General features: G+C 39.8%; 1 protein-coding gene across 1 annotated transcript in view; it reads right to left on the reverse strand.

Moving 5' to 3' along the window:
• ajap1 (adherens junctions associated protein 1) overlaps positions 1-27455 on the reverse strand; it is a 208202-nt gene that overhangs the window by 73487 nt on the left and 107260 nt on the right. The gene's annotated exons all lie outside the window — the stretch shown is intronic.

Here is a 27455-nt window from a genome sequence, read left to right on the forward strand (position 1 = left end):
TGACACCTCAAAGTACAACCAAATGTACAAAGAGGTAGCTGATCTACTTTTCAATAATCTTTTAAAAAAAATCTTCAGTGCACTTCATTCATAGTAAAGAAGCAACAATGATAAAACAGGACAGGACAAAATTGTATTTGATTAGAATCAAACAACATGTAATTTATAAGGAATCAGGTCTACGCAATAGAATAGAAAATATCACGGCAGATGTTTCACAGGAAGTCTGCGGATTTTAGTTGCTTTATCATTATTCTTGCTTTCTTGTATGGAAAAACAAGAGAAAGGTACACTACAGCAATCACCACAGTGAAAGCAGCTTTCAGTTACAATAACAGGTGAGAGGAAAACGTGGACAAATCTCACAAGAAGCTCATGAAAAGAGTTAAGAGCAAACAGAATAAGGATAAAAGAACATAGTGGAGAGTACATGAATGGTACTTGGGTATTCCTTAAAGTTAAGGTGACAGACACTGTCTCTTTATTTTGCAAAGGCTCTAATTTTTAATCTGAAATCTCCAGAATTAAAGGTCATGACTGAAAAAAATATCCTGCACATAGAATATATAGCCTGCGTTGGCAGCACTTTCTCGAAGTGATTGAATCCTGCCAGTGGCACAGTAACGTTGATCACCACAAAGTCCTTAACCTTTGGATGTTAAATTTTAATCTGCTCCTTCAGATCCACAACGTAATAAGTTGACTCAGAGTTTTTCTTGTTCAACACCAATAAATTTGGTTCCTTCTGAACAGCCCCTGCAAGAATATTTGCAAAAGGAGCACCTTAAAAATTAGTCAGCAGTAGATGTTACCCCAGTTGGTAACCCTGTTGTGTGGTAGCAACATCACATTCTACTCAGCCTTCACTAGAACTGAACATCAAGCAAGATGGAATGTCTGAGACTCCTATTTTTATTATGTTGTCCCGCAAAGTAGGCCTGAATCACAATGTCAGAATCATTGAATCATTAGGCAGAAGAGAATTTCCTTTGTACTGTACTTCATGCTTGTACCAGCTTTTCACAAGGCCAATTTGGTTATCCCCATTCTCAGGCTTTCTGCATCTAACCCACTGTTATAAGATTATGGAATGGTCTGTTAGTACAATAAAATCGACTCCTGACTTCACAATCTACATTGTATTGGTCTTGCACCTTATTTTCTACCTGCAGTGCACTTTCTCTGTATTTGCAGCACATACCTCTGCATTCAGTTTTTGTTACATCTTGTACTAACTCAGTACACTGTCATACAAAACAAAGTTATCACTGTACCTTGGTCCCTACAACTATCATGAACCTACCTACCTATTTACCAATTTAATGCAGCATTTACTTGCTACCAGACATAAATTAGATACCATTGTGTCTGTTTCAGTTTACCTTTCTGACAATGAATTCCAAATCATAACTGCTCACTGTTTGTAAAAGAATTTCCTCAATTCTCCTTGTGGCTCTTTCATCTTTAGTTTGTGTCCTTCACTTCTCAACCCTTCCACCAGCTCCACAACGTCTCATTATTCAATTTGGTCCAGATGTTTCACAATTGCGAATAGTTCTTATCAAATCACCTCCCAAACCTCCCTGATCTAAAAATAACAACCATGTCCATAAACCTACCCATGAAACTTACTATACGTTCTTCATGGTTAGAACTATTCCTGCAAGTCTTTCCTATACCTTTCTGAGGTTACTCTTGTTTCCCAAAGCGCAGTGCCCAAAATTGGACATACTGCACACTTTTAAACATCAATGTTTAAAGAAATGGAATAAAACTTGCCAATTTTTATATTTAATGTCAGACTATAACAAGGTTTTAAGTGCGTTGTCATTTATATTGATGCACTCCTTGTTAGTGCTCCCGTTTAGAGCTGTGACCTTCATAATATATTCCTTTTCTCTATCTTCCTGCCAAAAGGTTCTATTTTTAATAAAATATGTTGCATTTCACAACATTAATTTTCATTTCCCCCAAGAAATTTCCATTCTAACAGCCTGTCCAAATCTCCTGATAACATTTGTAAATGTGAAGCAGCTCTCCACAATCAAGAGCAAGTGTTATCAATTAAATATTTTAACTAAGTTGCATTAAAAGTCACAGTGGCCAATGAGAAAGTTTGAATATGCTCTAGTACTGCTGGGAGAGTTTAAATGCACAATGTTTCCAGCATAATCACAATATGCCATATTAGGCTGAGGACTCTATGTAAAGCCTTCCTGTGAGGAAAGAACTAGATTCTCCTTGTGCCCACTGTCTTTGTAAACCACTCCCTGTCCTGTGACTGCTGCCTGCATCAATTCTACCTGTGTTCTCTCACACCTCACACTCAGACCTCTGCCTACACCAACTGCCCCTGTCCTCCCTAAATAGTAATTTCCATCCAACACTTTACTCCCCACCCTTCTCCCACACCCACATACCTGGCCTCTGCCCACTTCTGTTTCCATTCTTGTGTCTTCTGGCCAGATATGCACCCCCATGACTCTCATCACCATCTCTCTCTATATACATATATATATATCTCCACACCTTACACATGTACCCATACCCATAATGCTCTACCAACTTCCACTCACCAACCTCAAACCACACCCCTGTCTTGTACCTACTCTCCCTACCTCAACCCATGCCCTATGCCTCTTGCCACCTCGTCATACCTCATAAACACTCATTTTCTGTCTCCTTCTGACTACACTCACTCGCTGTGCCATCGATCCACGTCCTCTGCCAGCTCCCAATGCCTATGTTCTGCCGGCAGTCACTGAATGGTTTGAGTACCTAGAAGTCAAATTCACCTGTTACCGCCCAGCACATCATTTATTGTTTCTCTAATTAGAAATTGTTATTTGTGACAGGTGTGTTCGAAGGATTTTTGCTTATGGCCAAACAAAGATAGGAAACCTGTGCAGGAGAGTTTTTAAAGTGGAAAAGCCGCTGCACTGGGGTAGTTCCACTCTCTCAACTTCTGAAGTCTGGATCCAATGATACGAATAGGCGTCACAAACTGGGGTCTTGACCAAACAATAGTCAAACAATTATAACATGACAACTTGGGCACAATGGTTAATAATGCAACGCACAGTACTGAGTAACAATGTGTATCAATTTGTGGATCAAGTCTCATTAACAGTATTCAGCCAACACATGAAGAAACAGACAGCATTGATGTACATTGATAGCTGAGGTTCAGAGCTCTCACCTGTGCTCCCACCTGAGGACATCACGTGCAGGACGGACCCCACCCAGGAAAGAAACAAAAGGAGAAAAAGAGTTGAACATGATCCAGCGGAATTTCCAGTTTACTTTTGAGTTGATCTACACCTCACCTTTTGACTCACCACTTCCTTTTGATCCAAAAAAAAATTACACTGTTTTTTGCAGTTCCCCTCCTTTCACTGTCAAATCCGGCAGCATGTTAATGTTGCAAAGTTGAAAATGCATTATAGCACCAACAGTGAACAGTCTGGCAACCTGCTGCTTAACAAATCCTGAGCCTGTCTCCTTCCTCTCACGTGGTTTTATACGACAGTATGTACTTTCATTATTATGCCCATAATTACTGTTTTTCCTATTACATAATTGATCGAAGCTGACACCTACAGAGACACACCAGCATCTATAACTAGCTCTGTAACATTCACCATGCATGGAAGGTGTCTGTAAAACCCAGCCTAACCATTCATTAGACATCTCCCAACATTCCCCATATCTGAGATCTCATCATATGCTCCAGAAGCAAAAGTGATAACAATTTTAAACTTTGACTCAAGAACGTTTTATAGACTGGAAAGAGTATCAAAAAGAGTTTACATGTTAAGTATTTGCATGAGTTACTCCAGCATACAACTGAAAATTAATGATATATCACAAATGAAAGGTCTATGATTTTCACTAAGAAATAACTATGTGGTATCTGCCCTCACTTGTATCATATTGGAATCCAACAATAGCTTCAAGAATAAGCATACATTTAGCTAAATATGGAAATTCAGAAGCTGCTCTCAGTAGTTCCCTGTTCCCGACAAAAGGATTTGAGTTTTTAATGGCATGCTAAACCACATTGTCAGCAAACACATGACAGGGGCAATATAAATGTAACATTTTTTGCTTTGATTAGAAGATCAAAAAAAAACAGAATGGTATTTAAATAGTTATAGATAAAGAAATGTTTCACTTAAAGAGATTTGGGAATCGCTGTACACCACATGTTAGAAGCAAGTGTGCAGATACAGCAAGTAGTTAAGATGGCAAAAGATGTGATGGTATTTGCTGTAAGAGGGTTTGAAACAGGAGGAAGGCTTGCTACAGCCTGTGTATGGACAGCCTCCTTGGTAATCCCATGGTTGCTGAATATCTGAGATTCCCTGGAGCTGGCAGGGGCTGGTATCTGATATCAAGAAAGGGGAAATACCACTCCTTAAGACTGCCTGTCATGACAAGCAGCTCTGTTCAATGTCAATGTCGAACTGCTATTTCTACACGATTGATTCAGAATCAGTTAAAACTAAACTGAAGCTGCATTTTCTTTGAAGATTGCAGATTTCACCTCACCACCTGAACCTTGGCAAGAGCATCAACAATGGTTAATTATTCACTCTCTGAATTGCTGTCTATGGGATCTTGTTGGTGGTGAACTGGCTGCTGTCTTAGCTTTCAGTGAGAAATTTTGAGGTGGAAATATAAAGGAATTGTCTGCACTCTCTGGAGAGAGGCGACTCGATAACATTCAAGCAAGTCAGAACCATCCTGCAAACAACAGCCCTTCTGATTCACTCCCAGTCTACCACCACTCTCTCCATGGTGAGCAGTTGTAGTTACACATCAAGAAAACACTGTGAGCACCTCTCAAACCCAATCAGGTACATGGGACACCACCAGCAAGTAGCAAATATCTTGACTTATAAATAGATTGCTGTTCCCTCATCATTGCTAAATTTAAGTCCAGGAAGAACCTACCTTTCAATTCCTTTAGCAAGAGGACTACAGTGATTTAGGAGAGTACATCACCACCTTCTCAAGGGCAATTAGGAATGGACAGTAAATGTTTGCCTTTCAGCAGCACTTGCAGCCATCAAATGTATAAAAACTACTTGAAATATGACAGTTGAGTCATCTCCACCTCTGGGTCAGACTTTGCAACTTAATGATCTCTGATTGTTTCCAATTACTTTCCAAAAGGATTTGCACAGGAACAGGGACAATGGGTACGCTTTTCCAGCTCGCTGGACTGAAGCAGTTTCAACACATACTCCCTCATAGCGATCAGTAGATCAAGACATTAAAATCTCCGTGCCTGAGTATTAAACTCTTGCAAGGAAGCAGAGATTGAAAATCTGTTCAGGTCACACGCAAATTATTTTGTCTTTTATTAAATTCTGTTCTGCCCCCAATCTATATTGCACTTTCTTTCTGTTACTTTGGGACTGATTCAAACCTTCTTAATTTCCACATTCGTTTCCACCAGGACCCAACCTTTCTGAACAAAATCCCCGCATTTTCCCACTGGTTAAGCATGCACATCCCCCAGTGCCTGTAGATGTCACGGGCTGCTTCTTCTAAACAAACAGGGTGTCCTGGAAACTCTCAGGACAGGTGTACTCAGTTTACCTTTATTCATTTTTTCTTCTACTTTGAACTTTTTAATGCATTAAACCCTACAAATCTCATTAATCATGGCATTGTGTTCCATTCCTGAAGCGTTCCACTGCTAGGTTAGACAATTCTCTCTTCTTTCATCCATTCTGTATGTACCTGCCCAGAGCAGATTCCAGCTTTGGGGTTACTGATGGACTCAGGATAGAATGCAAAACAGTAGAGCACAGGGACGGGCATCACAGTCCATGATGATGTGCCAGACCAATTAAACGCCAAACTGAAACTGATCCAATATATATTATTTATACTATATTATATCTGTTATACAATATAGCAATGTATGTGTGTTCACTAGGTCCCTCACTTCTACTACGGTTCAATGCAAAGCAAACAGACTAGAGCAGAGTATTCCAAGTACCCACCACTCTCAGTGTTTTTCTTAATTCCTTGCACAGCTCCTGTGAACTTGCCCACTTCCATCTTAAATCTATGCTTACTAGTATTGGAAATCCTGGCCTTCAGATTATGTGTGATTAAAAGCAACATAATGATAATGATTTTCTCCAATACTTTTCCTCTGCTCTAGGTGGTAGAGAGCACTGGTTTCATTTTTGTTGTCAAAGGAGACATCTGATTCATCTCTACTGAAGAAGGTCTCAACCTAATGCTGACAGTTCGATTCTGCCTACGTGAGGAAAGATGGTAGCAGTGAGGTAATAACTGAAATGTAATACAGGTCTTTAAGAAGGGTCTCGGCCTGAAGCATCATCTCTTTATTTTTCTCTATGGATCCTGCTTGACCTGCTTGATCCTTCCAGCCTTTTGTGTGTGCTACTCTGGACTTCCAGCATCTGTAGAATCTCTTGTGTTTATGCTTTATCCATTTATGCTATATGAATAACTGTTGTCCAATGTGTTTAGAAGGTTTAGAGACAATCTGAAAAGAGTGCTTCAATTCTTGTTGCTAGTTTGGGCAATTTTGAATCAGGGTGTCCAGCAGAAAATTAACACTTTTGATTTTGTTTATTTATATACTGTGTTTTTGCTAATTTTTAATTGCCATTTGCACAATTTGGATTTTTTTTGCATGTGTGTGTGGGGAGAGGTGTTACGTTTTATTCCTCAAATGAGTTATATGGTTCATTTTTGTTTTGTGGCTATCTGTGGGTAGATGAATCTCAGAGTTGTATACGGCATACACTCTTTGATCATAAATGTACTTGGAGTCCTTTGAATAAACACTTTACAGCAGATTTCAGCTTCGCTTGTCTCATGTGCATCCGTCTGTTTCACAATGAAAAACGTTAAAAGTGAGGAGGCCAGTGTACACACATACGTCGCTAAACACTGTCTAATCAGTGGAAATCTCACACAGGGCTGTTCTCTGCAGACATTGTCAGCAGACATGACCCTTCTGGAAATTGCTCGAAATTTAATGCCTAGCAATTTAGACCTTGGATGTATTAATGAGACAGCTCAACCTGAAAACGCCAATCAACTGGCTTCTTGTAATTCTGGGCGTCCACTTCAGTTGATCTGGAACCTCATACTCAGGAAGAGGAAACACAGGCATCAGGTCTCTGAAGACGATTTGGAGCTTCATTTGAAAACTTGGCCAGTAACAGGCAAGTAGGAGAGAAAAGCAATCTGTTCATCACTTACTAGTGTCTATCCAAGTGTCATTAGTTATAAATAACCTGCTGGAGGAGATCAGTGGGTCAAGCAGCAGTTCGGGGAGGAAAGCAATTGTCAGCATTTCAGGTTCAAACCTTGCATCAGACTTTTGACCCAAAGCATCGACTGTTCCTTTCCTCTCACAAATGCTGCTTGAACCGTTGAGTTTCTCTGGCAAATTGTCGCTTCAAATTCTAGTTGTCTCATTTTTTCTCGCTTTTGCCTCAGTTACTGCATGTTGTTGAAACCAGAAGCAATTTTGGAAGTTACAGCGTGAATACAATTCATCCTTAATCATGGCCATTCTTATCTGAGCTGGCCATAGACTTTACAGCTTGTAGTGGTCACTTTGATGTGCCTCAGATTAAATGAGTTAAAAACCATCAGGCAGCAGGAGGTGTACATATGGGGTAAAAGAAAGGATGAGGTGCAGATTGGAATACAGCTAATCTCAAATTTAAAAGGGAGATACTACTGACATAAATGCCTCTACACTTCCAGAGCTCTGTGCAATAATAGAGCATGGAGGAAGGTGGACACCGGGATAAGTTTCAGCTTGAGCAATTAATACATAATGAGAAAACAGCCTAGGGAATGGATAGTTTTAATTTCAGAGAGATGGGAAGTAGAAACAGTGCAGGTTTAAAATTGATGAAATGAAGTCTGAGGATCTATAGCAAGTTATCCAACTTAATTTACAAATTATGCTTGTGTAATTATACAGTCTATTTTAGAATTTAATTCATTTTTCTGTGTCACAAATTTTTGAATTGTTCAAATTGTAAAACTAGAATTATAAATCATACATTAAAATAGAAAATAAAGTTGGATTAACAGAAGCATTTAAGTTAGGCAACCTTTTGTTCATTGGTGGGATGTGGTTGTTACTAGAAATCACAGCCCAGTCTCAAATGCCCTGAAAAAGATCCCACATTAATGTCTGTATGGTGAATCATGGCTTAATATTTCACAGAATGTTGAAAGTATGGAAAGATTTACGGTAATAACATTTCCTTTCAAAACTTGGGATTAGTCTTATCCCATGTTTACCTCATCCTCTCTCTTGTTATTTATATATCCTCAGCCTAATGCCATTTTACCCCATTGATAATCCAATACACCTCAAATGATTCTTGTCCACGCTGTACCAACTCCTGTACAATCAATTCTTTCCCATGATGTATTGACAAGGCAGTACTCAAGCAGAGCTCTAACTAGTGATGCAGACGTTCCAGGCATGGCCTATCTGCACTTTTATTCTATCACTTGGCTAAGAAAGTATGGAATTTGTTTACTTTTTTAACTGCATCCTTGATTAAGAAGACTAAGCCACTGTAACTATTGATGGTGAGGACAGGGATGTGGTGAGGACCTACAAGTACCTGTAGGTGCACGTGGATGACAGATTTGAGTGGAACACCAACACAGAAGTTGTGTATAAGAAGGGCCAGGCCAGAATCACCTCTACTTCTTGAGGAGAATGAGGTCCTTTGGAGTATACAGGCCTCTCCTTCACATGTTCTACCAGTCTGCTGTCACCAGTACAATCTTCTATGTGGTGGTGTGCTGGGGCAATGGCATCAACATGGGTGATGACAAAAGGCTTAATAAACTGATTAGAAAGGTCGGTTCTGTTATAGGAATCAAACTGGACCTACTGGAGGCTATGGTAGAACAAAGGACCCAACAGAAAATCCTGGCAATTCTAGACAATGTTCCTCACCCTCTGCATGCCACATTGGCTGAACAGAGGAGCACTTTTAGTAATAGAGTAAGACAACTGTGCTGCTCCAAAGAATGCTATATGAGGTCATTCTTATCCTCAGCCATTAGGCTCTATAATGAGTCAAGCTATAGCTGGGGAAGTGATGATCCCCTCCTGTTAGACTGTTTGAGGTAACTTATTTTTTTATTCTTTCATACTTCTCTTCTAGTATTTGTATATCTATGCACTTGTAATGCTACTGTGATACTGTAATTTCCTTTGGGATCTATAAAGTATTTACAGTGCCTATTTTTTAAAAAGTATTCATTATTTGCCACCCCCCCCCCGGAAGTTTTCATGTTTTATTGTTTTACAATATTGAATCACATTGGGTTTAAGTTGGCTTTTTTGACACTGATCAACTGAAAAAGACTCTTTTGTGTCAAAGTGAAAGGATATCTCTAGAAAGTGACCTAAGTTAATGACAAATATAAAACACAAAATAATTCATTGCTTAAGTATTCACCTCCCCCTCCCCACTTTTAATATGACACACCAAATTAACACTGGTGCAGCCAATTGGTTTAAGAAATCATATAATTAGTTAAATGGAGGTCTGTTTTAGGAGACCTGTGTGCAGTCAAGTTGTTTCAATTGATTGTAGTAAAAATACACCTGTATCCGGAAGATCCTATTGCTGGTGAGTCAGTATCTTGGCAAAAACTACACAACAAAGACAAAAGAACACTCCAAGCAACTCTGCGAAAAGGTTATTGAAAAGCACAACTCAGGAGATGGCTACAAGAACATTTCCAAGTCATGAATATCCCTTGCAGTGCAGTCAAGTCAATCATTAAAAATGGAAAGAACATGGTACAACTGTAAATCTGATTAGAGCAGGCCATACTCAAAAACTGAGTGATCGTGCAAGAAGGGGACCAGTGAGGGAGGCCACCAAGAGACTTATGACAACTCTGGACGAGTTACAAACTTCAGCGGCTGAGACAGAAGGCGCTGTTCATACAACTGTTGTCTGGGTGCTTAACTAGCTTTATGGGAGAGTGGAAAAGAGAAAGCCACTACTGGGGAAACAAAACTCACATGAAATCTCAGCTAGAGTTTGCCAGAAGGTATATAGGAGACTCTGAAGTCAGCTGGAAGAAGATTCTATTGTTTGATGAAACCCGAACTGAGCTTTTTGGCCATCAGATTAAACATTATGTTTGGCATAAGCCAAACACTGTACATCATCAAAAGCACACCATCCCTACTGTGAAACATGGTGCTGGGTGCATCATGCTTTGGGGATGCTTTATTGCAGAAGGCCATGTCAGGCATGTGAAGGTAGAATGAATGCAGCAAAATACAGGGAAATGCTGGAGGAAAACCTGATGCAGTCTGCAAGAAATCCTCCCAGGAGGGGGGAGAAGATGGTGGTGCGACGGCAGTGCACGTGGCCACTTCGGTGATGATGTCTGTTATCTGTCAAGTAGGGGACCGTGCACAATTCTGATTTGATGGAGACAGACGTGAGAGCACAACGGAATATATCTGGAAAACTTCTGAAATGCTCGCTTCGTTGCCGCTGCTACTGTGTGGTAACCGGAATCTCTGGAGCCGAAGGCCCCAAAATCCTCGGCTTCGTGTGTTTCAGCGGCCGGGGAGAGGTCGAAGGCGCTCGGCAGAGGATGGCGCTCGGGAGGCTGTATCGGAGAGGCTGGTCAGAAGCTCGGAGTTTTCGGACGGATGGACTCAGGGTCAGCTGTGGTTGGCTGCTTCCAAGGTATCGGCAAGTTGACAGTGCCTGGAGGTTTATAGCAGGGAGTTTCTCCCTTTTGCCGCCTGCTATCGGGGACTCGGGAGTCGATCGACTCGGGGACTTTTGAGATTTTATTTACCATGCCCATGGTTTGTTCTTCATCAAATTATGGTATTGCTTTGCACTGCTGTAACTGTATGTTATAATTATGTGGTTCTGTCAGTGTTAGTCTTTGGTCTGTCCTGTTTTCTGTGATATCACTCCGGAGAAACATTGTATCATTTCTTAATGCATGTATGCATTTCTAAATGACAATAAAAGAGGACTGAGGGTTCTCATAATCTAAAAAAAAAGAGAACTGTGACTTGGGAGAAAATTTGTTTTCCAGAAGGACAACGATCCCAAGCATAAAACCAAAGCTACACAGGAATGGATTAAAAACAACAAAGTTAACTCCCAGGCCAAGTCAGAGTTCAGATCTCAATCCAATTGAGAAGTTATGGCTGGACTTGAAAAGGGCTATTCATCCATGATCCCCATGCAATCTGTCAGAGCATGATCAGTTTTGTAAAGGAGAATGGGGAAAAATTGTAGTGTCCAGATTTGCAAAGTTGATAGAGATCTATTCACACAGACTCAAGGCTGTAATTGCTGCCAAAGGTGAATCTACTAAATAGTGACTTGAAGGGAGTGAATACTTATGTAATCAATTATTTTATGTTTTATATTTGTAATTAATTAAGATCATTTTGTAGTGATCTGTTTTTACTTTGACACCAAAGCGTCTTTTTTCCATTGATCAGTGTCAAAAAAAAACAATTTAAATCCATTGTGATTCAATGTTGTAAAACAATAAAACATGAAAACTTCCAAGGGGGGTGAATACTTTTTATAGGTGCCATATCTATCTATATATTACCCTGGTACATTTAAAAATCTGTAGGCATATGTTCCAAAGTCCCTCTTTCCTCTAAGCCGGTTATTACTTTCCCAATTATGATCTAGTCCCTTACCTTCCCAAATGAATTCATCCATACTTCAGAATGAATTTCATGTTCCATTTTCGCCTAACTGACCAGATGTTCTTCAGGCCAAACCTTCTGTCCTCACTGTCAACAAAATGATTAATTTGTGTTATTTACTAACTACGTTATTGTGCCATCTACATTTCGAACTAAGTACTGAGCCCTGTGGATCTGAATTGTTAACAGATTTTCAGTAATAAAAATACTCATTAATTATTAAATTTTGCTTCCCATTATTTTGTTGATTTTTGAATCCAATTTCCTAATCTTCTTTGGATTTCATGGATTCTAATTTTTTCCTCTACCTAGCCAGCCACATGGGACATTATAAAAACATTGCTGAAATTCATGAAGAATGAATCAAAGTCGCTGCCCTCAATAATCTTCCTCATTACCGCTTCAAAGACTTTGATCAAATTAGCCAGGCACAACCTTTGCTTAACAGATCCATGCTGACTGTCCTTGATCTGTGTATGCCTTTGGATACAAAAGTTTATACATTTCCTTAGAATGGATCCCAATAATTAGGTAACAATCGGTTAAACAATCCGTCTGGTAGTTACTAGGTATATCCTTTTAAAACAAAGGGACTCACATTGGCACCTGTCATCCTCTGTACCTAGAAAGAATACAAAAATTATGGACTGTGCTCTCAAGGTCCTTGATTAAAGGTTTTGGCATATATTAATTCACTTTCAAAGTTGTTAATCCCTGATCCTTTCACTTTTATTATGCTTGTCCTATCCATGACTCTAAACTTATCCTCCTTAACTACAGCATTGGAATCATATCTCCGTTTTGTGCAGAGATCTTCATGCCTTATATTTCTGCTCAACATGTGGGGCACTTGGGTTCTCACTGGCCCTTCACATTCTTACGTTACTTTATTATCTTAAGTGCATAAAACAACCTTGGACTTTCGCTGATTAAAACACCTTTAGATGTCCATTCTGTATTATTCTTTTCTGACTTTCCATTTTAATATCATCCTTATATTGCCCATACTAGTCTGGTCTTTTTGTAATATTAAACTCTTGCTGTTTGATATCAGCTTCCTCTTCCGCTTTCTCTTTCATCTAATTGCTCACTCTAGATTTGACTGTCCCACTTTGTTCTTTCATGAAGCCATTGAATCTCCCTTATTAAGCTTCCTGCACACGATCCAAAAAATGTCACAATTGAGCCTGCATCTTCTACTTCCACTGGCAGCTGGCAGCACCCTCTGAGTGAAGAAATTCCCCTGAGATTTCCCTTAAATATTTCATCCATCACACTAATCCTATGACCTGTGGTTCAGTTCTCATCTCACCCAGCTTGAGGAGAAATAACCTGCATGTATTCACCCCATCTAAACCTCTACAAGATAACCCCTCATTCTCCTGAACTCGATGGAATAAAGTCCTGACCTGTTTAAACTTTCCCTGTAACAGGTCCTCAAGACCTGGCAAGATCAGTGATTTATTATCAAAGCCTGAATGCAGAATTGAGCTTTGAGATTCCACAGACAGCCATGAAACAAAGAAGAACTATAGAACCCATTCAAAGTAAAACATCAAACAGCACTCCCCGCCCCCACAAGTGTAAAAAAAAATCATGCAAATAGCAACAAAAAAAAAGAGCGAAAACACAGACTATAAAACACAAAATCAAAAGGCTTACTTCAGTTCAGTTCAGCTCAGTGTTCATTACCTGCAGGCTGCCCTGATTCAAAAATCGCCCAAAAATAGCAACAAAAAAAGGAGCACCCAGAAAAATAGAACACCTCATCATGTGCCATTTAAATGTTGATATCTTTCCTGTAGGTAGTTGACCAGACCTACACACAAATTTTGATCTCACCAATGTATTATACATCGTACCTCATCTCCCATACTCAGTTCCCAGTTTTATGAAGGTCAATATGCCAAGAGCTCTCTCTATGACCCAAAAGAGATCCCACCTTCAAGAAACTATGGATCTGTTTTCCAAGACCCCTTTCTTCTTCTACACAACTCAGTGCCCTACCATTCACTGTGTACCTTCTCCTGGTTTATCCTCCCCAAACCTCGCACTTGTCTGCATTAAATTCCATATGCCATTTTGCAGCCAATTTGCCCAGCATATCCAAGCATACCATTTGTAAGCTTTGATGGCCTTTCTCACTGTCCATCATGCTCCCACTCTTTGTGGCTTTTTCAAATTTGCTGATCCAGTTTACCACATTATCATCTAAATTATTGATATGAATGGTAAACAGCAATAGCCGCAGCAGAATACCTGTGGCGCAAGTCTTCAGTCAGTGAATCAACCATTCGTTAAGTACTCCCTCTAAGCCAATGTTGAGTCCAACTGATGAATTCATCTGGAATGCCAAGTGACTTAACCTTCTAGACCAGCCTCCCATGTTCTCAAATGCTTTGTTAATGTCCATGTTGATAACATCCACTTCTTTCCATCAACTTTCTTGGTAACCTCCTTGAAAAACCTCTAAAAGATTAGGCATACAACGCGACACACAAAATCATGTTGACTATCCTTAATCAAGCCCTGTCTATCTAAGTACTTATATATCCTGCCCCTTATAATACCATCAAATAATTTACCATGATTGACGTGAAGCCCACTGGCATATACATTCCCAGCTTATTGTTAGAGACTTTCTAAAAAAAACAGAACACCAGCACCTCACCTGTGCTAAGGATGTTGTTAATATTCTGCACGAACCATCCATGAGGTCCAAGGGGACACCTTGCCAGATCCTGGGGACCCTAATTCACTTAAAGACAGCAAGCACCTTCTCTTCTATAATCTGATTTAGTCCATATCTTCAATATACTTTTTATTTCGGTTCTATACACTGTCTATCTCCAAATTAAGTACAAGCACAAAAGACCATTTAAGGTTTCCCCTTTCTCTTTCAGCTCCATGCATAGAAGACAAAACTGATTATCTGGGAACATTGAAAGGGGAATACATGCTGTTTCATTTGGTGGAATACATGCATATGGTTGAATGACAGTAAACTTAAACATGAACTTCAAGAGAATCAATTTATTTCCTTGCTATCCTTTTGCTCTTAATATAGCTATAGAAGCCCGTGTGATTCTCTATCACCTTGTCTGCCAGAGCAATCTCATGTCCTTTTTTAGTCCACCTGATTTCTCTCCTAAGTGTTTACTTGCATTTCTTATACATCTCAAATGCCTCCTATCTTCCTATGCCTGATACTCTCACTTTTCCAAACTAAAGGGGAAGCAATGGACACTTGCATGGGATCTAGATATGCTTACCTTTCTGTTCACTACATGGACTAGTCCAAGTTTCAAGCCTACACTAATAACACACCCCAACATATCCTCCACTAGAATGACAACTGCATTGGTACTGCTTCTTGGAGCCATGCTGAGCTCATAAATTTCATCAAATTTGCCTCCAATTTCCACTCTGCCCTTAAATTTACTTGGTCTATCTCTGACTCAATCTCTATGTCTCTATCTCTAGAGAAAGATTATCCAATGATATGTCTTAAAACCTGCTAACTCTCACAGTTAACTTGACTATACCTCTTCCCACACTGTCACCTGTGAAAATGCTATTCCTTTTGCTGAATTACCCCATCTCTGCCATATCTGTTCTCAGGATGAGGGTTTCCATGACAGCCCTCACCCACTTCTCCTACATTTCCTGTACATCTGACCTTACTCCATCATCCCAACATCATAACCAGGACTGGGCTCCCCTTGTCCTTACCTTTCATCCCATGAGCCTCCATATCCAGCACCTCATTCCCCATATCATCCGCATCACAAATGGGATCCTAACTCTACGCACATTTTTCCCTTAACTGATCACCCCTCCCACTCCATTTTCCATACGGAGCACTCTCCACGTTACTCCATTGTCCACTTGCACCTCCCAAATGATTTCCCTCCTGTCACTTACTCCTGCAAGTGTGATACGTGCGACACCTGCCGCCTCACCTCCTCCCTCAGGGCTCAGCACAGTCCTTTCAGGTGAGATGACACTTCAACCTGCAAGTCAGTTGAGGTCATCTGTTGTACGCAGTACTCCCGTTGCAGCCTCCTCCACATCACTGAGACTCACTGCAGATTGGCGGACCACTTTGTTAAGCTCCTTTGCTTTGTGGGCTGCAAAAAACAGGATCTCCCAGTAGCTACCCATTTCAATATGACTTCCCATTCCCTTTCTGGCCTCCAGTACCGCCACAATGATGTCAAACTCGGGCTGGAGGAGCAACGCCTCAAGTTCTGACTGGATACCCTTCAATCTGATGGCATGAACATTGATTTCTCCCTTCCATCTCCTTCCTTCTTTTTCCATTCCTTTTTTGAATACCCTCTCACCCCTTCTCTTCCCCTCACTTGTCCATCACCTCCCTTCGGTTCCCGACCTCCTTCCCTTTATTCCATAATTCACTGTCCTCTCTTCTTCAGCCCTTTGCCTCTTCCACTTGTTATCTCCCTGCATCACACCTCATCCCCCCGACCCACACACCCACTTTCCCATTGTACCTGGTTTCGCCTATTATCTGGCAACTTCTACTGCTTCCTCTCCCCCCACCCTTCCTCACCTTCTTATTCTGGGTTCTGCCCTTCCTTTCTAGTCCTGATGAAGGGTCTCAGTCCAAAATGTCGACTAATTATTCCCCTCTCTAGATGCTGCCTAACACATTTCGTGTGTGTTGCTCATTGCTGCAGAATGCCCGATATGCGGCTCCTTCTTTTTCGGTAGAAGGGCTTCAATATCCCTCAGAAACCAAGGTTCCTTAAACTTGATAGCCTTGCCCTTTAATCTAAAAGGAGAATACAGATTCTGTACTCTCAGAATTTCACTATCAAAGGCCTTGCACTTACCAAGCATTCCTTTTCTGGAAAACAATCTATCCCAATCCACACCTGCCAGATCCCCTCTGATGTCATCAGAAATGGACTTTCTCTAGTTTAGAATCTTTACCCAGGCAGCATAATTATCTTGAAACTAATGGAATTGTAATCACGAGATAATTTGATTGATCTGGTGATTATAATTCCTTTACTTTCCATTAGGATGCAGGTTATTTGATTTCAAAGAATAATTCCACATTTTTCTTTGTGCAGAGTTAGATTCAAGTTATTGCTAAAATTTCTTTCTTTTCTTTTCAAATCTTTTTATTATTATATTATTCAAAAAAAATAACACGAGTATGTCGAAGTAACAACACTTACGATGTCTCATGGAAAAATACATTATCTTAAAGACTGAAAAATTTTGTGATAGTTAAAAAAAAACCCTACTAAGCAGAAAAAGTGGGAGGAAAAAAACCATTAGGCGTACAACCTCGGAGCGATGCGTCATACAAAAAGCTTCTAAAAATAAACATCAAACCGCCAGCAAGAAAGAAAAATATACCAAAAAATTTACAATTAGATCGTGGAGAAAATCTATCAATTAGCTCAAATGATAATAATGAGCAAATGAGCCCCATCTTTTCTCAAAATCAAATAAAGGTTCAAAGGTTGGACTTCTAATTTTCTCCAAACTAAGACATAGCATCATGCTAAAATTTCTATGATGCTAGTGCAGTTGTTGTCCTGAATCAGCTGGGAGTACTGGTGATTCCAGAGCATGTGTTTACCACGATGACTGGAATGAGTCAGCTTACTGTAGTGAAATAAGTCACCTGGCTGAGTGGTGCCCCAAAAGGAAACTCTTGTTCAAATTTGACAACGCTGAAGAGTTGTCTGTTGAGTTCAGAAAGAGGAAGGAGGACAATCATGTACTAATCTATATTGAGAGATCAATAGTGGAGAGAGTGAACAGCTTTAAATTCCTCGGTGTTGATACGTCCGATGACATGTTCTGGGCCTAGCACATAGATGCAGTCATAAACAAAATGTGCCAACGTATTTACTTCCTTAGGAGGTTAGATAGGTTTGTCTTGCCACCAAACACCGAATAAACTTCTATAGATATTCTGTTAGAAATATCCTGACTTCTTGTATTATGGTCTGGTATGGCAATTTGAATGCACAGGAACATAAGAAGCTGTAGACCAAATACAACAGGGCACATCCCTTCTCATCACCAGCAGAATCCATAGACTGGGCTGGGCATCTCACAGTTACCATCAGGCAGGAGCTACAGAAGCCTGAAGTCCCACACCACCAGGTTTGAGAATAGCTATAGTACTTTCCTTCAATCATTCTTTTCTTAAACCAACAACAAAACACTAATCACTATAGTTTAGCAACCCTATAACCACTTTTTACTCTCTGCACTAAAATTGACTTTTGTTCTAATTGTGTTTTCTTGTAAAAATTGTGTATATTTCATTCATATTTTTCTTGTGATTGCTACTTATATGATGATACATGCTGTGGTGCTGCTGTGAATGGGTTTTCATTGCTCCTGTGCACACATGTACTTGTGCAATTGACAATCAGCTTGAGTTTGACTGTGATGCTTCAGGGTCCCAAGGTTTCAACTATTGTCCTTAGCTGAATCTTAATAGCCCAAGCAGGCAATCAAATCAGCTGAAAACAGACTTTGATGGTGCAAATATCAAAAGGGTTTAGAGAACCAATTTAGCATTTCTGGTTAAGATGGTGGCAAATGCTCTAGCTTTAGGTAAGTGTTTTAAATCATGAGCTGGGGTTTGCTATCACTGAGGAATTTCACCACCACCAGACATGACTTGACTGTATCAAGGTGGCAGAGCTGTGAATGTGATCAGATCCATTAGTGGTGTGGCTCTTGCATCTACCACTTAGCTTGCATGCAGCCAGCATTGGAAATCACCACCTTAGGATGGCCTGTTGCTGCCCTTGGGGCAATACATAAGGAACAACATCTATCAATCATTTAATCACATTTTTTTAAATAATGATTAAAACTCCAAGCTGTTGCCCTGTAATGCACTGAAGCTGAAATGGCTGACAGGAAGGAATGTGAAACAATTCAATTAATCTGTTTAGTTAAATTCTATGCTATCTATATGGTATTGTTTTGCTTTTGATTTTAAAATGAATACAGATATCTTAAACTGAATATGCCTGGACTCTTTTCAAATTTTATATTTCATATTCTGTGTTTTATGCTTGTTTTTGACTGTTGTGTGATGATGGCAGGGGGCGTTGTGTTTTTCCATGGCTTTCTTTGTTTCATGGCTGCCTGTGGGAAAGCTGAATCTCAGGGTTGTATATTGCATATGTACAGTACTTTGATAATAAATGTACTTTAAATCTTTGAATCTTAACTCTTATCCAAAGGAGATGCATATTTGAAAAGTTAATAATGGGTAAAGCAGGAAAAAGTGAGATTTTGTTGATGGGATTTGTGAGTGTTTTGTGTGGTGTTTTCCATTTGGGTAAAAGTGAAGTAATCCAACACAAAGGAACCCCATCTGTATCAACCCCATCTCTGCCATTCAATTCAATAATAGCTGATCTTGTGCCTCAAGTTCACTTTAACTTCAAAAATCTCCCTATCTAAGCTTTTGAAATGCTCAGTGTCTGAGAATTCGTAACCCAACCGCCCTCACCCCACCCAGAGGAATAACTTCCACTAACATACCGCATTCTGAGTGAAGAAACATCTTACCTCACCTTTATCACTTGACTATATCCCTTGGTTCTTCACTGTCCAACCAGGACAAACCTTCTGCATCCTTCCTGTTAAGCTCCCTCAGATATTTGTCAGTGAGTTCACACATTCACACTTGTAATTTCCAGTTCTCCGTTCCTCTTTGCTCAGCTTTTCTTTGGATGATAATTTCCTCATCCAGCAATCATTCAAGGGAAGCATTGTGACATGGAAGAGTACAGCACAGAAAATACCCTTCAACCCATCATTGTTTGTGCTGATTACTCAAAGTTCAAAGAAAAATTTATTACCAGAGTACATAGATGTCACCACATACAACCCTGAGATTCTTTTTCCATGGGCATAGCTAGTAATCCATAGATCAGTAACTGTAAACTGTAAACAAACTGTGCAAATGCAGGTATAATAAATAGCAATAAATAACTAGCATGAAATAACAATATAACAGAGTCCTTAAATGAGTGTAGTTACCCCCTTTTGTTCAAGAGCCTGATGACTGAGGGGTAGTTACTGTTCTTGGTGTGAGTCCTGAGGCACCTGAAACTTCTATCTGATGGCAACAGCGAGAAAAGAGCATGGCCTTGATGGTGAGAATCTTTGATGATGGAGTTGCTCTTCTGCGGTAAAGTTTCATGTAGATGTGCTCAATGGTCGGGAGAGTTTTACCAGTGATGTAGTGGACTGAATCCATTACCTTCTGTAGGATTTTGCACTCAAAGGCGTTAAGTGTTCCCTATACTAGGCTAAAATGCAGCCAGTCAGCACACTTCCGACTACCCATCTATAGAAGTTTGCCGAGTTTTTAGATGACATGCCAAACCAACGCAGATTGCTGAGGAAGCAGAGATGCTGTTTTGCTTTCTTTGCAGTGATATTTACATGATAGGTCTTCTGAGATAGTGACGCCTAGGAATGTAAAGTTACTGACCCTCTCCACCTCTGATCTTCTGATGATTACTGGCTCATGGACCTGTGGTTTCCTTCTACTGAAGTCTACAATCAGTTCCTTGGTCTTACTGACACTGAGTGACAGGTTGTCGTTATTACATCACTCAGCCAAGTTTAAATCTCCCTCCTGTATTCTGATTCATTGCCCCCTTTGTTACAGCTCGCAACAGTGGTGTAATCAGCAAACTTGTATATGATATTGGAGCTGTATTTAGCCACACAGTCATAGGACTACTCTAGTATATCGTACTTTCAGTAACAAGGCCAAACCTGCACAAATAATTCCAGGTAAAATCTGATCGAGGTCTTGTACAATAATTGTAAGCGAATCATATTCTTCCCTTACAGTCCCTTGAATATAAGCTAACCTATCATTTACCATTCTGATACACAGATCCCTAATCCCTAATCCCAAATACCCAATATTCATTATCATCATTCCGTTGCATGTCATATGACGTGGGCGATCATGGTCAATGACCATGATTGGTCTTGGCAAATTATGCAGAAACGGGTTGCCGTTGCTAGTGTCTTTAGCAGATGGGTGATCCCAGTCATTAACAATACTCTTCAAAGATTGTCTGCCTGGCATCAGTGTCCTCATAACCAGGACTTGTGATATGCGCCAGCTGCTCATATGCCCATCCACCACCTGTTCCCATGGCACCCTGATCAGGGGGCTAAGCAGATGCTACACTTTGCCGAAGGGTTACCTGCAGGCCAGCAGAGGGAAAGAACACCTAACCTTTTTTTGGTAGAGACATACTGTATCTTCACCCAGTCATCCCATCCAACATTAATATTTAGTAACAAAAGCATAAGATCATAAGATATAGGAGCAGAATTAGGCCATTTGGTTCATTGAATCTGCTCTGCCATTTCATCATGGCTGATCCAATTTTTACCTCAGCTCCAATCTCTTGCCTTTTCCCTGTATACCTTCATGCCCTGACCAATGAAGAAATATCACAGAGTTAACAGGATCTTGCACTTAGGATTTAATTTGCACTGTATAAGTTGAATTCTAGATATGGAGGTGTAGACTGAAGTATTTGAGAATTCTGGTGTATAATGTATGAAAATAAGTCCTGGCTGATCATTTTCCTACTAGTAAGGGGTTAGTGCAGATAGATGTGTTTGAGAACTTCAGAGCTCTAAGTAGTCAAAAAAAAAATCCTCCTCTAAGCACAACTGAGGGCAGAATTAATCCTTTTTGTCTTGGGGGGAATGGGGGGGGGGCGGTGGAGGCTCAATTATTGATGTTATATCATCCTTTAATCCAGAGGCTACGGCTGCCGCAGAATATAAAGGAAAGGTCTTACTTTTTCTTGATGCCTTGCCTTTCCCAACCTCTATGGAGGGAGGGAGCATAGTAATCCTTTAAAGTTGCATTAATCACTTCTGCTGTAGCTGATGATGTGTACACGGCTTCAAACATGAACTCCTATTTACCAGGTTTCTTTCTGGTAACAAGTGATTCAATTTAAAATCAATAACATTTTCATCTAAAGTAATAGAAAACGCGAGTTGAATTGTGCTTCAGGTGCAGAGAAACAGATCATGGCCATGAGCAGGAATGCTTACTATTCAACAAAGCTTTCATTCAGCCTAGAAGATTAATAGCTCAGTTTTCGAAGGACATGATGCACTTTTGCAACTTGCAGTAAGATGAACATATTTTTTCTAATTGTGCTCATTCTTGTAAAAAGTGTGGATACGTGATGTTTTTTCCCCTTATAAATGCTACTTTTATACATATCGTTGATGCTGCTGTATTAAGTTTTACATTGTACCTGAGCGCATATGTAGTTGGTGCACATCATAATAAACATGACTTTGACTTTGACAATGGCCCAGTCATTTTATTGGAGGTTCAGAAGAGCTCCATTGGTGAGGTATCTCTTGCTTGACTTGACTTCCACATTGGCAATGCAGAGCAGATATCCAGAACATGTTGAGATTGGATGCAGGCGCACCTGACCTATTGCCTCACTTCTTTGACCTATCTGTGTTAATTGGTTTATTATTTGGTTCTGTGGCTTTTAACCAGGCATAGCTAAGTATACCTGACACAGCTGCTTCACCTCAATGAGGCCACTAACGAGAATGCAAAAGATTTGTGAGGATAAGTTTTAAGTCACATTGGATAGGTGTGCTTCTTCACTATTTTTGACCAGTTACTTGTGTTTTTTTTATTATTTAAATCTACTTCAGTTGTCCTAAAATATATGCCATCATCACCGGACAGAATAGACATGGCATAGTGGAAAATGAAGATGGTTATCTTGATCAGTTGAGTAGGTGACCCAAAAAGTGGCAACTGGAGATGATTTCAAACAAGTGCAAGTTGTTACATTTTTGAAATTCACAGTAGGACTTTCACAGTGAATAAAAGACCCTTGAGGAATGCTTTTAAACAAAGAGACCATGGAGGTCAGAGTCATGCTGTCATAGGTAGACAGTACAATGAAGGAGACTTTGGCACATAGACCTTCATCAGTCAGGGCACTCACTTTAAAAGTCAGGAGGCTATGTTTACCAGATGCTACTGCTGCTACACTTACAACATTGTGTTCAGTATTGGTCATCCTGCTATAGGAAAGATGCCTTTTAACTGGGAAGAGTGCAGAAAAGCTTTACAAGGATATCGCCAGAACTTGAAGGATTGAGTTTGCCGGGAGAGGATGGACAAGTTGGAACTTCATTTATTGTGGTTTAGGAGGCCAAGAGGTGGTTTTATAGAGGTGTATAAAACCATGGGGGGGCCTAAATAGGGTGAATATTCTCAGTCTTTTTTGCCAAGATGAAGAAATCAAGTACTTTTCTTTATACAGAGTATACTATGTATGTGGAGTGATCTGCCAGTGGAAGTGGTTGAGGCAGTTATGAGAAGAGCATTTAAAAGAGTACATGGATTGGAAATGCTCAGGGGAATATGGATCAAATGCTGGCAAATGGGGTTAGCTTTGATGGGCATCTTGGTTGGCATTGGCCAATCAGGCCAAAGGGCCTGTTACTGTGCTGTGTCACTCTATGACTCTATCAGAGCCACTCAGAAAGATTAGAAATGTCCTTTGGCTGTACAAGATATCAAACAGCATTCAAGGAAGTCTAAAAACTTCCGCCTTGATACTTGGTCACTGCATGTGGACCACTCCACTTCTGTGGGGTGGCCATGGTGACAAAGCCTTGAACTCAATTAGGCCCCCAATGCCACAGAGATAATGTCTCGAAATGAGGATAGTGCAGTGGGGTAAATTCAAGGAAAGTGTGATCCAGCCCAATTTGGCTAGAACACTGTAATAGTTAAAATGGTGAAATGCTCAAAGCAGATGTTGCAAATCTGAAAATAGAGCAGTAAATCCCAAAAGCACCCAGCAGCTCTGTCAGCACCTGAAAGTTACAAAGGTAAGTAATGTGCTGGATATTGGTCTCTGTCAGGTGAAAGGTCTCATCACAATGCTCAGCTCCTAGCCAGGTGCATTTGCAATTTGCCAGATACAGGGTTAAAGTGTTAAGTATAATTACACTGTAATTCTTCAAAATGATCTATGGTTTAAACTGGTGGAAAAATCTGTTGAGTAAATTGCTATTTATGGTCTCGAACAATTCCAGAATACAAAAAAATGGGATTCTTTATGATGATTTTGAGAAACTCAAGTGCATTTTCGAATTCAGAGCTCCATATTTTTTTGTATATTAACAGTTTATCATCCAAAGGCAAGCTGACTGGTAGGCTTGAGCACTTGAGGGCAAAAAAAATCCTGCAACATAAGGCATAGCCTACAAGTGTGGGTAATTACAGTGGGAAATGAGAAAAGAGGGGAGGAAGAGAAATATTGGAGGGGTGGTGAAGAAGATTCAGCTGCTTGGCATCCAGGATGGGGTAATAAATTAGAATAGACATTGGCTTTGGTGGAGAAGCCGGAGAGTGGTAGTCGAGAGTTGCTTCTCTGACTGGAGGCCTGTGACCAGTGGTGTGCCAGAGGAAATGGCACTGGTTCCATTGTGGTAGTCATCTGTATCATCGATCTGGATGACCATGAGCCAATGAGTAAACTGGATCAGGAAGTTTGCAAATGATGCCAAGACTGGGGGCGTAGTGGACAGTGAAGAAGGCTATCAAAGCTTGTAGCGGGATCTGGATCAGCTGAAAACATGGGCTGATAAATGGCAGATGGAATTTAAAACACACAAGTGTGAGGCGTTACATTTTGGAAGGACAAGCCAGTCTAGTACTTACAAAGTGAGAGATAAGGCACTGAGGAGTTCAGTTTAGATTTTAACTTCTATTCTGATCACCCCCAATCAGCATTTGGGGTCAAGGTTATACTTGTAGCTTGTGGATATATTTTCTGAAAGCTGTAAAGTAAATATGAAAGGACATGCACTTTGACGCCCGTTTTGCTATGATAAATACAGCTTTCCTGTTCCTTCAACTCCACTTACTCTATATTCTCTAGTGTTGTACTGAAGTTTATTTTCTGGTTTACCCTCAGGTATACCTGTCCAAGAACATTGATCAGTGAGACTTTTTTTTTGCCGCAAACAACAGGAATTCTGCAGATGCTGGAAATTCAAGCAACACACATCAAAGTTGCTGGTGAACGCAGCAGGCCAGGCAGCATCTCTAGGAAGAGGTGCAGTCAACGTTTCAGGCCGAGACCCTTCGTCAGGACTGCACCTCTTCCTAGAGATGCTGCCTGGCCTGCTGCGTTCACCAGCAACTTTGATGTGTGAGACTTTTTTTTTGTTTGCTTTTCTGTATTCTTCTTTTCCTACCTACAGGAACAAGCCTGGGCAAGTCCATTCACTGTCACCGCTCTCCTGATCCCTTCAGATTTATGTTTCTCAAGAAATTCTCTCCCCACTGAGAAATTGTGTCTGTTCCCAAAGGACATTCTAGGATAAATTTTCAGCTTATCAAATGAGTATCAAATTCATAATTAGTGTTTAATTTACGTTTTTCTTGTGACTGTTGTTTATCAGATGATATGTGCCTGTAATGCTGCTGTGGATGAGTTTTCACTGCACCTGTCAATAAACCCAACTTTATCTATAAAACTAGCATTATGCCTCTCAAATATAGGAGATTTTGATGTCAACTCGAAACATATTGCATCTTTTGGATGGCATAAAATTTACAGTAATGTTAAAAAAAAATCATAAACATACTGCCTAGGAATTTGACTTTTGCTTGATTATCAGAGAATCTGAAATGAATCAATTTATTTATTCCCAGAAATTAAATTGAAATTTTAAAATTGATAAAATGAACAGCAACTCTGCTTCAAAACAATTTGCGCATGAAGTGGATGTTTTTGCAAATTAACATATCCTTTAGACTTTTACATCTTGTCTTTTACACATTCAATTTGAAAGACTTGCTTTCACCTATCACCTCCAGCAAATTATTTTAAGATCCTTCCATTAATAGACACCACAACAAAAATGACTAAATTAGCTCATTTTCAAAATAGGATTATGAGGAATTGCATCATTATTTGGTTTTAATTGATATGATTCTTAGCAGGAGGAAAACACTCCGAGATGAATATGTAATTAATGTGTTATCATATTTTTTATATATATTTTTTCATTCTATTCCTGAAAAATATGGCTGTTTGTCAAATGAACAAAGTGAGTAATTAAAATTACATTTCATTTGATGGAGAAACTGGATTCAGATATATTTATTTTTTTGTTGGCTAACATGTATAACCCTTGACCCACAGTAGTATCAAGTGAAATCTAGAGTTATTTATGATATAGATTTCTTCACCTGAAAGACATCAGTGAATCACATGGTTTTTTCCAATAATCTGTAGGTAAATAGTTATTATTTTTAAAGCTTTTTTTTCTTTTAATTTTATAGATTTACTTAATACTTGTTTGTAATTTCTCCAGCTATTGTGGTAAGATCTGATCTCATTTCACTGGATCAACAGCCAATGAGGATCTTTGGGAAAAGGGAAGATTCGGCAGTGCTTCAAATAAGAAGGATAAAATTTACTTGACTTTGAGATTCCATACATATATCACAAATCTGTCACTAGGCATACTTAAAATGGAATTCCCAGGATAAAATATGAGCTGGCAGACAAAAATAACCGGTATAGATCTGTGGATTCCAAAGTCAAAAGAGCAAACTATACACAAAATTTGTTCAAAGTGGCTGTTCAAGACAAAGATCAAAAATGAAAGACCGCAGGAGGCCGACTCCACAATGTGCAATGAGGTTGCTGTTGCTGCTGCTGATCTCTCTGCAAATGGCAATCAGTAAAATATATAAATCATTGTACTTGCCAACAGCATCATTCATCATTGATGAAAAGATGAAGACCTATTCACGGTGTGACCTAGTTCTTCAAGACTAGTAATACAACTACTTTCCATTGTGGATTCTAATGGTTACTTTTCCAAAATACACCCAAAGTTCCAATTTCAATTACTGTCCTTAGTGGCTCAGTTCCATTTCTAGCCTTTGGTAACCGTGAACCCGTAACATCAAGTTCCAACTGCCTGAAAGGAAGCTGGCGACTAATATCAAAGAAGATATTAAAAGCTTTTTTAAGTATAAAAGGGTAAAAGAAAGGACCAATACAAAATAACGCTGGAGATATTGTAATGAGAGATGCAGAGATGACAAAGGACCTGAATGTGTATTTTGCATTAGTCTTCAAAGTAGAAAACATCTGCAGAAGACTGGACATTCAAGAGTGTCAGGTGAGTAAAGTTTATGCAGTGAAAATTATGACTGAGAAGGTGCTCAGGAAGCTTAATGGTCTGAGGGTAGATAAACCTCTTGGACCTGATGGAATGCACCTTCGGGTTCAGAAGGAAGTAGCTGGAGAGGTTGCGGAGGTATTAATAATGATCTTTCAAGAATAAGGAGATTCTAGCATTGTACCGGATGACTGGAAAATTGCAAATGTTACTCCACTATTTAAGAAGAGTGGGAGACAGCAGAAAGGAAACTATAGACCTGTTAGCCTGACATCAGTGGTTGGGAAGTTGTTGGAATCGATTGTTAGGGATGATATTATGGAATACCTGGAGGCACATGAAAAGATAGGCCAAAGCCAGCATGGTTTCCTGAAAAGAAAATCCTGCCTGACAAACCTACTGCAATGCTTTGAGAAAATTACAAGCAGGGTAGACAAAGAAG

This window comes from Mobula birostris, chromosome 27, assembly GCF_030028105.1.
Source record: "Mobula birostris isolate sMobBir1 chromosome 27, sMobBir1.hap1, whole genome shotgun sequence".
In the NCBI taxonomy this organism is placed as follows: domain Eukaryota; kingdom Metazoa; phylum Chordata; class Chondrichthyes; order Myliobatiformes; family Myliobatidae; genus Mobula; species Mobula birostris.